The following is a 13,131-nucleotide window of genomic DNA, read 5'->3' on the forward strand; positions in this document are numbered from 1 at the left end:
TTGTGTAAACAAAAACCTTTTGACGAGAGTTTTTCAATAATGAAGCAGTGATGCGTGACATATCCTATTCATTCCATTGTTTCCAAGACAAAGGCGTTGATAGATACTTGATTAATTAGCGCCAGTTATTATCTGTGAAAATTACCTTTTTCATTATTATTTTAATAGAAACTTCATTCTAATAAATTTTTGCTTTAGTTCGTTAATCATTTTAGACTGAGTATATCTATCCGAGAAAAAAGATGTCTGTATAGTCGGAATAAAGTAAGCCACATAACACATAATATTCGTGACTTACTTTACCACGTAATGGATAAATATGTTTGAATCTTACTTCATTTACGTGTGTACTCCAAAACTTATTATAAGGCCCAAATAGCAGACCCGTTAACATTTCATATTTATTATAATAAACGCTCCTAGGTTCATATATCAGAATAATTTAACCAATAAAAATTCACCAATATAGAACGGGGGAAATAATATCATCAACCTCCCTGACTTACAAACAAAGATGGGAATTGCGAATGCCGAGTTACACCCATTATTTATATTAAATGTTATTAGGCCAATTGCCCGAGATACCAAGCAAATACTTAGTCAATTTTGTCTACACACAACAGCTATATGTACAGCCACCACAAATTACGTTAATCATTACCAATAACAAGTTGAACATACATATCGCATTTGGCAATCAACGCATACGGGTGTTTTCTCGTAACAAGGAAAACGTGAGATGTGATTTTAGTCCTTCTAAACTTTTGCTGTTGAAGTAGACACCATAAATGAAATTTGAGAAATTCTGTAGAAGTGTCTATATCGTGATAGGTTTCTGCTGCATACATTTTACTTGTAAATACTTCGGGAATTTATTATCTGCATCCACCTTATAATTTAGAGGAACGACTAGTGGTCGTACAAACTGTAACAAGTTTCAGAATCGCTAGGTTAAGCGAAAAAAATATTGTAAACTTTTGTAATGAAATAAATAAATAAACCTGTGCCCCAGCAGTGGGGGCGTGGTGGGTCGTGATGAATCCACCTATCGGTACCGTACGTATCGCATCAGACGGATTCTTATAAATGTCTGGAAAAACGGCCTTTCAATACCGATGAAGTGGACGCACTTATGTGAATTTCTAAACATATAATAGTGAATGCGATGCGTTCGACGATGTAGAAAGGTGGATGTATTTTAAATCCAATCAGAATAACACTAACTTAAAACTTGAATTCATGGTCAAAAATATTTACAATCTAGGAGTTTCTCACCCAAAAACCTTTCTGCTTTTTGTCTTACAACTAGCCCTGTAATCCAGGCAACGCGTACACTTACCATTTCCGACTACGGATAGTCCACCGGCGGCGGCGGCGGCGGCGGCGGCATGTGTGTACGCTATACGGGCATGCGAGCTATACGCTATACTGCTATACAGCGTGATTGCATACCCCACACAGTGGCGCTATTTGCTCAGCATTTGCCGGCTGCCTGCGACGTCACTTGATAAGCCATAAGGCAATGCTATGTAATCACACGTACCGGGCACTTCTTGTACGGTCGAAAGGATAATTAAGCTGTTTTAGAAAGAAATTATTATAAATTTATAGGAAGTGGATTGGCTGAAACTTAATCTAGATTACCTAAAATAAACCCTTTATAAACCTCTCAAAAATATTACAGTAACCTAGTAGTTTTGTATTAAAAACACAGTGTTTATTTCACATGGATAGCTCACAAAATATATGAATTCAACCGTGAAATCTGATTTGAACTTTGCTAACAAACGGTTCACTGGTCCCGAATCCGAATGGAATCACCCATTTTATTGATATATACAGACTCAAATGTATAGGACTTAGGTCTTATCGGTGCTTAGTAATGCAAATAACCGTAATACACTGATATGCATTTAAACTTGGTGCCCAAATGTCTGTTTGTGCAGATTAAACACATTGTTAAAGCTGAGGATATTGATTTTGGTAGACAATAATTCCTTTGTTCTATAAGATAGTTTGATAAGCTTGTCCAGAGCAGACCACAATCTCGGTGACAAAAGCTAATCTAGAGAAACTTCTCGCTCACTTGTAGTTGTATGAAATAAGAGCTAAAATTGATTGAATTTCTGTTATCCCATGAGCAAAGATTTATCTTCGGTAAGTTATTGGACCCTGTTCCCTTTGACATAGGTAATTTTATGTTAAGCTATTATTTTAATCATATTTTAGCATAATGTAGCCAATTTGTGAAGCTATACCTACATTTCTAATATTGAGTAATTTTTTTATGAACGAGTTTGTGTTTATATTATGTTGTGCTACAGAATCGGTTTCAATAACATATCTCACAGGATGCCGAGGTACTCTACCTTTACAGAGACATTACGAGTTCCTGCACACTGTAGTATACTTATACACCGTGTATGTAAAATAATTCCTCCCAACTTGATGAAAGGTAAGCTGTAGCGGGGAAAAGCTTGCAGAAAAGGCAAGTGTTCTTATAAAGTAGCTCGCTTCAACGTGTAACAACAATATTGTAACGCGAATCGACCCTCAGATATACAATGTTACGGTGAAACTCAGCCACTATCGTAACGTAACGGATGAATAACGTAACGGATATACAACGTAACGTTTGTTTTGTTCATCCTGTTACTAGTAACTTATTTAACAAGCCATTTTGATGATCAGTAGCAACAGAATAGGTATACAAGGTTTTACAAAAGAGCTTAAGTCAGAATCACATCATTCTGAACAACTTTTTGATGAAGAGCTAATTAAATTTGTAGAATAAAAGTTTTTCAGAATAATAATAATATAATAATATGTGAGGACATCTCACACACGGCCATCTGACCCCAAGCTAGGCAGAGCCTGTGATATGGGTATCGGACAGCAGCTTATATATCTACACAAATACATAAATCACCCCTTTATATTTTAACTACCCCTTGTTAACACCTGAGGCTAATTAAAGGTTATGAGGTACACATGCATAACAGGTAGCTTTTCTTTTAATTATTTAGTTTTGCCTGCCAGCTTTGCATAGTTCTAAACGACTGCAGATCTCAACTAAGCTTTCCTCAAGATAAAGTGAAGTGATAAAACGTAATGGATAAACTTTTGACCTCACTAGCGCGCTAAAGCTTTTATAGCTATTTTTATAAGTATCAAAACATTTTTAAATGTGTCATTTAAAGAGCATAAAGTATATTATGCTCTTTTAGTGGCATCGCCGTGTGAACTACCCCCCGAGAGCTATTCAACTTTAAAGTGGTCGGTGATATCGCTCCTCATATGTTTTATGGCCAACCAGGAACGTTCTCGAAAATCAAGGACCAAATTTTAGGGAAATGAGATTCGTAATAGTGTAAAACGTAATAGGAATAGAAATATAGACAATTTCAATAGTAGGTACTTAAGACTGGGTATGGATCTTTTACACCTAGTTAATTGGCACATTACCTATGTGTGTTACGTGTATCGAATATTGCATTTTAGTAACATCTAGTTTCAAGAATTAAGAAAATATTCATCGACTGGACCCACCACAAGTAATTTTCATAGTGTTAATGCAGCTAGTTTTAAAAATGTATTTACTGAATGGCTAACATTGTAATTAGCACCAACCTACAAGAAAGTGTCTGGACTGGAGTGGATTGAAATTAGGTAAATTTAGCACGTTTCTTTCAAAAAATTCTACGCGTAAAGATTGCAATCAATTTCCGAACTTAGCAACCAAAATGAATAGATTGCACTTACAGTGATTCTAAATCAAACATTGTCTCCAGGAAAACCGATTAATTGGTGGAATTACCCGGATCGGTTTGACACCGGCGGAACAATACCCGGGCGAAGTTTGTATGCAAAATTCCATCTTAAACTCACTCCCCGATTAGATTGTCTGTGAGCCAAAGTTTGATAGCTTCGAGAACTGTAGTTAGATATGAACTTAAAGTTGCGTGCAATGAATTATTGCCCTCACACAGTCGAGCAGCAGGAGGATAACTCTATACTAACGAAAAGCGAACGAACGAGAGCTGTCGTGCAGTCGGCACGTTCAATACAACGAGATAGAGTCGTGGCTCGCGCAGCAGCGTTCGGAAACTTAGTTTTCCGTCAGATAGAGTGACCCCCCCCTGTGCAGTCTGCTCACGTAGGGCGTCCCACGGTTATGCGGCAAGCTCTCCCGTCGCTGAGCTCGTATCTCTGCCACGATAAAAGAAACGATCCATCAACAATACCGCTTTTAAAACTCCAGCTCTAACTTTCAGATCTAAGAGCCAATTCCGCTGTGGAACCTGCATGGAATATTATTAATAGTTCTGTGAAGCGCTCCGCAAACAATGTTTTGAAAAATTATGTGGCAGCGTATTTATTTAGGCTGCGCGTGCCTTTGCGTTTCTGCGCTCGAGTGTTTAGAAGAGAAATGGAGTGCACAACTGAATGGTATCACAAATATAAACAAAAACGTTTAAAAACCTTTAAAACGCTATAAAAAGGGAGGATTCTTTATTCTCAGCAAGAACAGTACCTACTTTTTACACTAGAATTCCCACAAACCTTGTAAAGGTAAATTGCATGGCTTCGAATCAATCCTAAGTACCTCCATGAGCTTGAAGCTTTATCTGCAATAAAGCTAAGAGTGCCGTTTTTAGATCCCACCGGTAACTTTTGTAGCTGTCGAAGTCAATTAGGTGAGTTAAAGATGCTGTTAGGTTCTGCCGGTGGGTACATACACTATATAGGTAACACTAATTGACGGAGATTTAGTTCTCGCCCCGTACCTTGTAGGATACAAGAACTTAATACCTATAAGTAACAGGTAGCACAGAAGTAAAGCTTTGTTTTCATAAAATGACCTCAAACAGGGAACTTTTGGACATGGCTTGAAAGGTAGCATATCTTCCACGTCATGTAAAGCATTCTTACTCAGATAATGATTATGTTTTATTTGGTCATTCTAGAATTATCTCATACCTACTCACTTATACCTACCGGTCTTTCACCAACTTATGCTTAAATTTTATTTACGCGTCAGTTGACTGTCAAACGCCTAAAAAATGTGTCAAATAAACGAAAAAAATATTATTTTGCTAGCAACACAGTAATTCTAGCTTAGTTCCAATTTCTCCATTCTCGGTTAGAGCATAAGCAGGGAGTAGTGGTTAACTTTTTTTTATTTTTCATACATCTGTCATTAATTTTATATGGAGATGACGTTTAATTTATAAATCAATCCCTGTCGGTTAGATAACCGACAATGGCGAAATTGGCACTTATTAACCAGCTAGAATGACCGCTAGCTTAACTTCTGTTCTCCTCTCCGCCGCAAGTCGGTAACAGTGAAATTGTACGTTCGTCACGAAGTTGCACTCGCGAGCGTCTGAGTGTTGTGAGTCGTGGGACGGGGTCGGAGGGCGAGGCTATCTCCGTCTGGCATCTGAGGAGGGTCACTACAGCTAAACAAAAAACTAACGAACAAAAGCTTTCGCTACGAGATACGAACTGTTTAGTTCCACGAGATATTGGTCGATTACACCTAACGAGTACAGTGGTGAGACAGTATCCCTGGCCGATCATCAACCAGTGAACGGCTAGCAAGTGACCGAGTGGCCGAGGACACTGACTCGCCACTGTACTCGTTAGTGTAATCGATCCAATACTGTCGTAGTTACCGCAGCAGGCGTTTTGAAACTACCTATGTGTTTCGTAAGGTAGAGGAACCTTCCTGAGGTGGGTGCTGTGGGTGCGGGGTTACATTGTTATGAGGCATCTTCGGCTTAAGAACAGTGTCGATTGTAATTCCTGGTTGTGTAGATTTTATGTGTAGGTAAGTATGTGTATAACGAAATAGAGTATCTACCTCCGTGAAGCTCAAAAGTTCACAGAATATAGATATAGTTACATATTAGGTGTACTGGATTTGAAATGCGTTGTTGTATTATAATTTTTCTCTTTTAAGGGGTGCAATAACGTCCTATAACAGTAATTGAAGCTAATCCAGCTGGCTATTAGAGCTGTGTGTTTGCCACTGTAGTGCTTGTCACTGAAATACTATACATACATGATATATAAAGAAAAAGTAGATATGCTGAAAATTTGTTCAGCCGATACGTTATGGCCTGAATGGTTTGACATACCTGCCAATGCAATGCCAATTACTTCTTCCATTTCTTTGAAGTAAGCGTTTTCTCTGTATTCGTGAAATGTATGCTGAAGTACAAGTTGCAATTCGGACACACTGTAAGTAATTAAAACTTCGCCCAGATAAGAAAAAATTCTAGCACGTAAAGAAAATCAAGAAACTTCTTGTCAACGATATTTTTACTAAACTTATACCAAGAGTTCATACTTTATCTAGTTTACTAGATTTTGTTACAGCAACTCCTTTTATAGGTATCTACAGAAACTTTTCCGCTCATAAAGCTCGAAAGTTCCGTGTGAAGTGTAACAATTACGGCACACTTATTTTATATATTGCTGAAGTATTTTCTTTACGTTACAATGTAGTATTTGTTACACTAACTCCCAGTTAAGGAATGAATCGTATTATTTTATTTAGGTAATGTTTTCAATGCATCCTAAATAATATTATAAATGCGAAAGTAACTGTGTCTGTCTGTCTGTCTGTCTATTACTCTTTCATGCAAAAACTACGGAACAGATTTGAATAAAATTTGGTATACATACGGTCTAGACCCTGGGAAAGAACATAGGCTACTTTATATCATGGAATTCCCACGGGAAAACTTTTGAAGGCGATGCGAAGCGCGAGGGAACAGCTATTTGTTAGATAAATGGAATCATTTGTTAGTGACACTGGTAATTATTTACATTTTGCAAAATATTAAATATTTAATAGGCCAGGTTTATGGCGTTGCGAAGAAAAGCACACGTACGTATCCCTTTTGTCTACTGATTTTTAAGTAAACTGGATTTTGCGAGTGTGTTATGTGCATATGAAGTTATGTCACGGTTTGTGTGAACTAATCACATTGTATATTTTCATTTTTAACAACATAACAAAAGACGTATGTACGTACATAACTGAACTGCGGGAAAGTTTCGATGTTTCTTCTTATCCTGTATACGTAATGCTAAGCGCATCGCTGTACTCAAGATATCTTAGCGGGGAAACTGCGAGCTAAGCAGGTACTAGGGGGTCGCTCCACCTTACAAAACCTAAGTTTTGGAGCACAGCTGCTCTAACCACGAGTAACTGCACCTGGCTCTCTCGACTGGAAGCTTTGTGCATGTCCCCTTAAGGTCTAAACAGCCTTCATAAGCTTAAACCATTTCCCACTACGCTGGTCCTCTGCGGGTTCACATTATAACAAGATGTGCAAAATCTATACAAGCAAGTTCGTGACGATGTTTTCCGTCACCGTAAACCGTCCTCTTGACTACGATTCTATCGCACACACTCACTAGTAAGTTAAGTACACTTTACCTTTTTGCATCGCAATATCCTTCCACCCAAAGGTTGCCTGGAAGAAATCGCTTTAAGCGAAGAAGAAGCAAATAAGGTCGCCATTTGTACATATGTATTAGATTAAGTTTTTTGTAATTTTTGTCCATGTTTTTGTGTACAAATAAAGAATATCTATTCTATTCTATCGCCTTGCATTAGACGTACCGATTGTATCACAGCTCTCGTTGGTCAGAGCTAGGCCTAGAGTGGCCCCCCTGAAACCTGCAAAACTTTTACATGCAATTGTTGTGAAATCCCTCTTCATTCGAGGAATATGAAGTCGCAGCGTATAAGGTTTGTTAAACTACAGGATTTTATCGTTAAAGTTGATAGGATATTCAACTTTGACGTAGTGCATTTAGTTGTTATGTGTAACTTTAATATCTTTTGGTGTAACAAATCGTAAATAAAAATGGAATTTGTACTTTTCCTTGAGTTTAGGTTATAACTTTGAACTTTTGACAAACAATATTAGTTATCGAAAAGTAACAAGTTTTAATTAAAACTGGAATATTCAGAAGGAATCCCTTCATAGCCACTAAGAGACTCTTCATAACCGACCTTATAATTTAGATGTAAATCAGATGACAGGCCAAGAACAAAACTCGATAGAGTGGGTGGAGTGAAGCCCTATATAGGTAAACTTGTTACGGACAGTGCTCCAACTTAAAGATGTAAAATTTAGTAGATTAAAGATACTTCAGCGTATGTGGTACTGGTAGATAAGATAGAAAAAAACTTTGATTAGAAAGAAAGAACTCAGACATTGTCATGCAAGGAATCATAGATATCAAGATAGTTTCATAATATTTATACAAAAAAGTAAAACTGAATTTGGTTTTCATGAAATACAAAGTTTTGGAGAGCTGTTGGGGTGAGATTCCAATGGTTTGCGATGCGTTGACACAGCATATCATAGCCATAGATATTTTTATGACCATATGGACGGTTAGTAATGCTTGGCTTAGAAATCGAACTCACAACCCAGTACCAAAGACAAGTGGCTGGCAAAGTTCCTGAGTAAGGCTAACTCTGATTAGAGACAGGGCACTGCTTTAATATTTTACTGTTTCCAAGTCAAACTTGGCAATGGAGGGGCTTTCGACTCAATTAATTAAGCAGTGGATAATCAATAATTAACTTGAAGCCTCACTTTGCCATTACAGCTATGATTGAATAAGACGTACGTTTAAGCACTTAAAATAATTATACACTATTATTAAAGCATTTATATGAAAGCTTTTAAGCTTGGAATTAATGTTAAAATTCTTAGCCATGACACCACGAAGAAAACAGTTTAGTTACAGAAGAAGAAATTTATTTATTTATTCTTCATTGCACAATATAAAAAAGTAATTATGTACAATCAGGTGCGACTTAATGCTAAAAGCATTTTCTACCAGTCAACCTGCAGGAGGTACAGGGAGTAAATTGTATGGGAGTGCAAAAAAAGAACTTAGTTAAGACAATTTTAGCAAAGAAAACTAAATATGTACCTACTACTTAAATATAATATCCTACAACAATTTATACTTATACAATATACTAATAGATAATAATAATATATAAACCTATACCTATAAAATATAAACAATACATAAATACCTAATATAAATATATATATTATAATATTATTATTATATTAACACACGTGAAGCGTCCGTAGTCGAGCGGGCCTCAGTGATCGTAACTGACCGCTGAGGTTAAGCAACAACTGACACGGTCAGCCATTGGATGGGTGACCAATTTCAAGTGGTGCTTTTCTGGACGCTTTCGTGCTTTGGACGGCACGTTAAGCCGTGGGTCCCGGGTGCTGCTTCGGCAGCAGCAGTCGTTAAGCCTAGTCAGAGGCCTTCGGGCGGTTTGAAAACATCTGACAGTCGGGTTGCCCACTTACCCGACAACTCTCTCAGCACAAGCTTGCTTGTGTTGGGGTCCACCAACCCGCACTTGGCCAGCGTGGTGGACAAGGCCTAAACCCTTCCTTCATTGGAAGGAGACCCGTGCCCCAGCAGTGGGGACGTAATGGGTCGTGATGGTGATGATAAACACACAACAACTGAGGTGCAGGGAAAAGAAATAAAACTAATTTCAATTAAATTCGGTATGAAGGACGCTGACACCGTGGATTAACACAAAGGCATTTTGTTATTTCTTATTTCCCATGGAAAAACCTATTAAGACGAATCGTAGCTCACGGTGAAAACAATTTACTTAAAATAAATATAAGTAATTCTAATACCAAAATATCTAAACTAGGAATTACTCAAAACAAAACACTCTCATTATGTCTAATCGAGTACACAAAACCCCAATTAGTTATTAAAATTAAATTTATCTTTACATCTTCGCGACACTGATACCATGTACCGATAGTGAGGGCAACTGCACAAAATTACTGACACAATTTGTCACTATCCATCATTCGATAAGGTTAATTTGCAATATGGCACAAGGTGGTAGCCGGTCGTTATTGTTCGAAGCTTTCTAGCACGGAACGTTTTTGCGTTCATTACTGCATCATCATGCCTGCGACGTAATGTTGCCTGCAGTCGCAAGCGGCTGCGAAGACGCATCGTTATGTCGGTTTACGTGCTCTTTAATCAATAACCAAGCTAAGCACAAGTAATATCTGGACCTTGTTAACCGACCTCAAAAAAAGGAGGAGGTTCTTATTATTACATACTTTACCTGCAATAACAGTTTCGATAATGAAATAGTCTTTTTTATGAAATTCAGGCTCTGTTTGTCACTTGTTGTAAGTTGCACAAATTATGAAATCTTTCCCTATTCTTCAATGATCAATCAGGAAAAATCAGGCCATAGTCGATTTATAGAAAGTTTAAAAGACATGACTATGGAACGGACTAAGTCCGTCTAATCTCTCCGATCAGTCGGACTAAGCAGTCGGACCAAGACAGTGTTCAGGGGGATATTTTAATAAGTTTACTTATTTGTCACTCTACAGACTTTATGCCCATGCCGATTGTTAGCCCCGTATCAACCATTTCAATTTGAGCCCGCGCACCCACTGTTTCACCCGTAATAGATAGTAATGTCCTGCAACGCGGGGAAGCACCTCGCAGCGCGTATTGCATCCACAAATTAGAAGCAAACGCGCGTTGTACTAAAGTTTTAACGCGCGTGCGGCTTACGTTAAACCGAACGTTATTCCGATTGTTATAGTCCCGACGACGATATGAATGTTTACTGCGAGAAATGTGGGCAGATTCCCGTGCGTACACGCTGCGTTTAGGTTCATATTTCTGTAAGGGAACATGGTACTTAGAGGTACTTTCCGGTTTATTATAATAATGTGTCTTAAAATTTAAGATTGGTGCTATAAACGTTGCTATTCAATACATTGTCTCATAGACAAAGACAAATTATTGTAAGAAACAGTCCATAAATGGGTAAAAAAACGTAATATATGTGAAACAAATATCCTAATAGCTAAGAAAACAATTCAATGTATAAGGGCACATTACATATTCCCCCCAAAATTATAGGTATATTGCGTTAGGTCAAATGTCTCATAATTATAACGTGCCACCTTTCGAGTGACCAATCTTCTTTGTCATCTGTACGAAATATCATTTTTTTTTCATAATATGAAACAATATGAAAGGATAATCTGACAGAATTTCCATCTATTATGCCCGCGTCCGAAGCTCTAACTTTAACAATTCCCACTGCTCGTATAGTTTCAAAATAACCTGTGAGTATCGAGCGTTGCTTGGTGACCCTATTACTTAGTAACAAAGTATCCACTACTTGCAGCTACTAGAAAAGCCAAATTCGTAGTTGGCAAAGCTATAATTTAGCACATGAAAATAAAAAGTAAGCGCGAATTCTCAGAGGCGACGGGTTCCAACCCGGAAATGCAGGGGAAAAGTAGCGATAAAGTAAAATTACCGATCCGAACGGTTTTTAACTCCTTTTTTTCGTTTTGCTATGCGATTTGGTACTACCCAGTTTTATTGGTAGTCTATAAAATACCAGCAAGTCCGGGTTAAGCGCTTAAGCTCTTTTAGTGTTATTAAAACTAGTAAATCTTAGATTAACTGCAACGATAAATGTGTAGAACAATAGAGAATTAAGGTTTTGTAGTTGCATTTAAAGTTAAATGGAAAAACAGTAAAAGTTGTATTAAAAAAAAACTACACTTATCTCATAATATGACCAAGGTACTCACCAGATAGCCTGCTGTGTACCAGGTTTCAAGACTAAATAAAAAAAAGCTTAAAAATAATCAATATACCTATATCTCTTCTCTCATTTAACTTTCCCTCTACTTACCAAAACCAAATCAATGTACATAAATACTGCATTTATTAAGGTTTTTAAATAAATGGTTACTAATAAGTTGACGGTCGAATGGCGTAGTGGTTAGTGGCCCTGACTGCTATGCCGAAGGTCCCGGGTTCGATTCCCGGCTGGGGCAGATATTTGTTTAAAGACAAATATTTGTACTCGGGTCTTGGGTGTTGATATTTATATTTAATATGTATCTATCTATGTATTTGTGTAGATATATCAGCTGTCCGATACCCATAACACAGGCTCTGCCTAGCTTGGGGTCGGATGGCCGTGTGTGAAGATGTCCCCACATATTTATTTATTTATTTTTATTCACATAAAATGACCAAATCGATCAATGATCAATAACCGCCGCTACTATAACATTTTTGAAAATTAATTTCCAAGTCACCCGGGAAGTGGTTGAACAATCAGCAGGAATGAATCTTCGGATCCAGTCCCATTGAATCTGAACACCGGCCCCTAAAGCCGGGCCAATACGTTAATATGACCAGAATGAAATATGTCCCAATTTGCGAACTAACTTTCGGCAGTTTTCGAGTTGGTGTAAGCAAACTTTCGGATTAGCGGGAGCAACTAAGCTGAATATATTCCTGGCCAAAGATTTAATAATATGTTAGAAGCTCCCTTCTGAAGTAACTGGGGATATATATATTTTTTAATAAACTTCATACAATATTGGTTTTTATACTCGTATTAACAATGCATTTTATTCGCTTAAAGGAATATAACTAAATAAGTATACTTACCTATTGAAAAAATATTTCAAGACTTTAAACTTAAATGATTTAAAAAAATGTATAAAATAATAATTTACCTGTCACCATCACCAGAAAATAACTACAGCATCTACTGCAAGACACAGTTCTGTCCTCGTTAGATCCTTTAGTTTAGTTGTGTAAAATTTTACTGAGTGAATTTTAAAAGCTATTTTATTTTATTATCTACCTATCTTAATAGAGGTATTATCATCATAGCTTTCGACAAACAGAATTCCCTTTTGTTGTAGCTATTACTAATAATAATAAATGTGCCAAAGTTTGCGTATGAGCCAAAGAGTGTAATTTGTTGTACAACATTAGCTAGCTATAAATATCTTACTTAGACAAGACAACAGTTAATCCTTTGGGCCGGTTAACAAAAACATGCTCAGTCTTGTCAACAAAACGTTGTAATTACAACTTTTCAATTACAATAAAGGGATTGACCTAATATTAATTTACAGAAATAATTAGAATCTAGGTTTGCATATTATTATCAACTTAATTAGTCAACTTTATTATATACTAGCTGTTCCCGTGAGCTTCGCTTTGCCTCAAAAAGGAATTTTCCCGTAG

Source organism: Plutella xylostella, chromosome 13 (assembly GCF_932276165.1).
Source record: "Plutella xylostella chromosome 13, ilPluXylo3.1, whole genome shotgun sequence".
Taxonomy (NCBI): domain Eukaryota; kingdom Metazoa; phylum Arthropoda; class Insecta; order Lepidoptera; family Plutellidae; genus Plutella; species Plutella xylostella.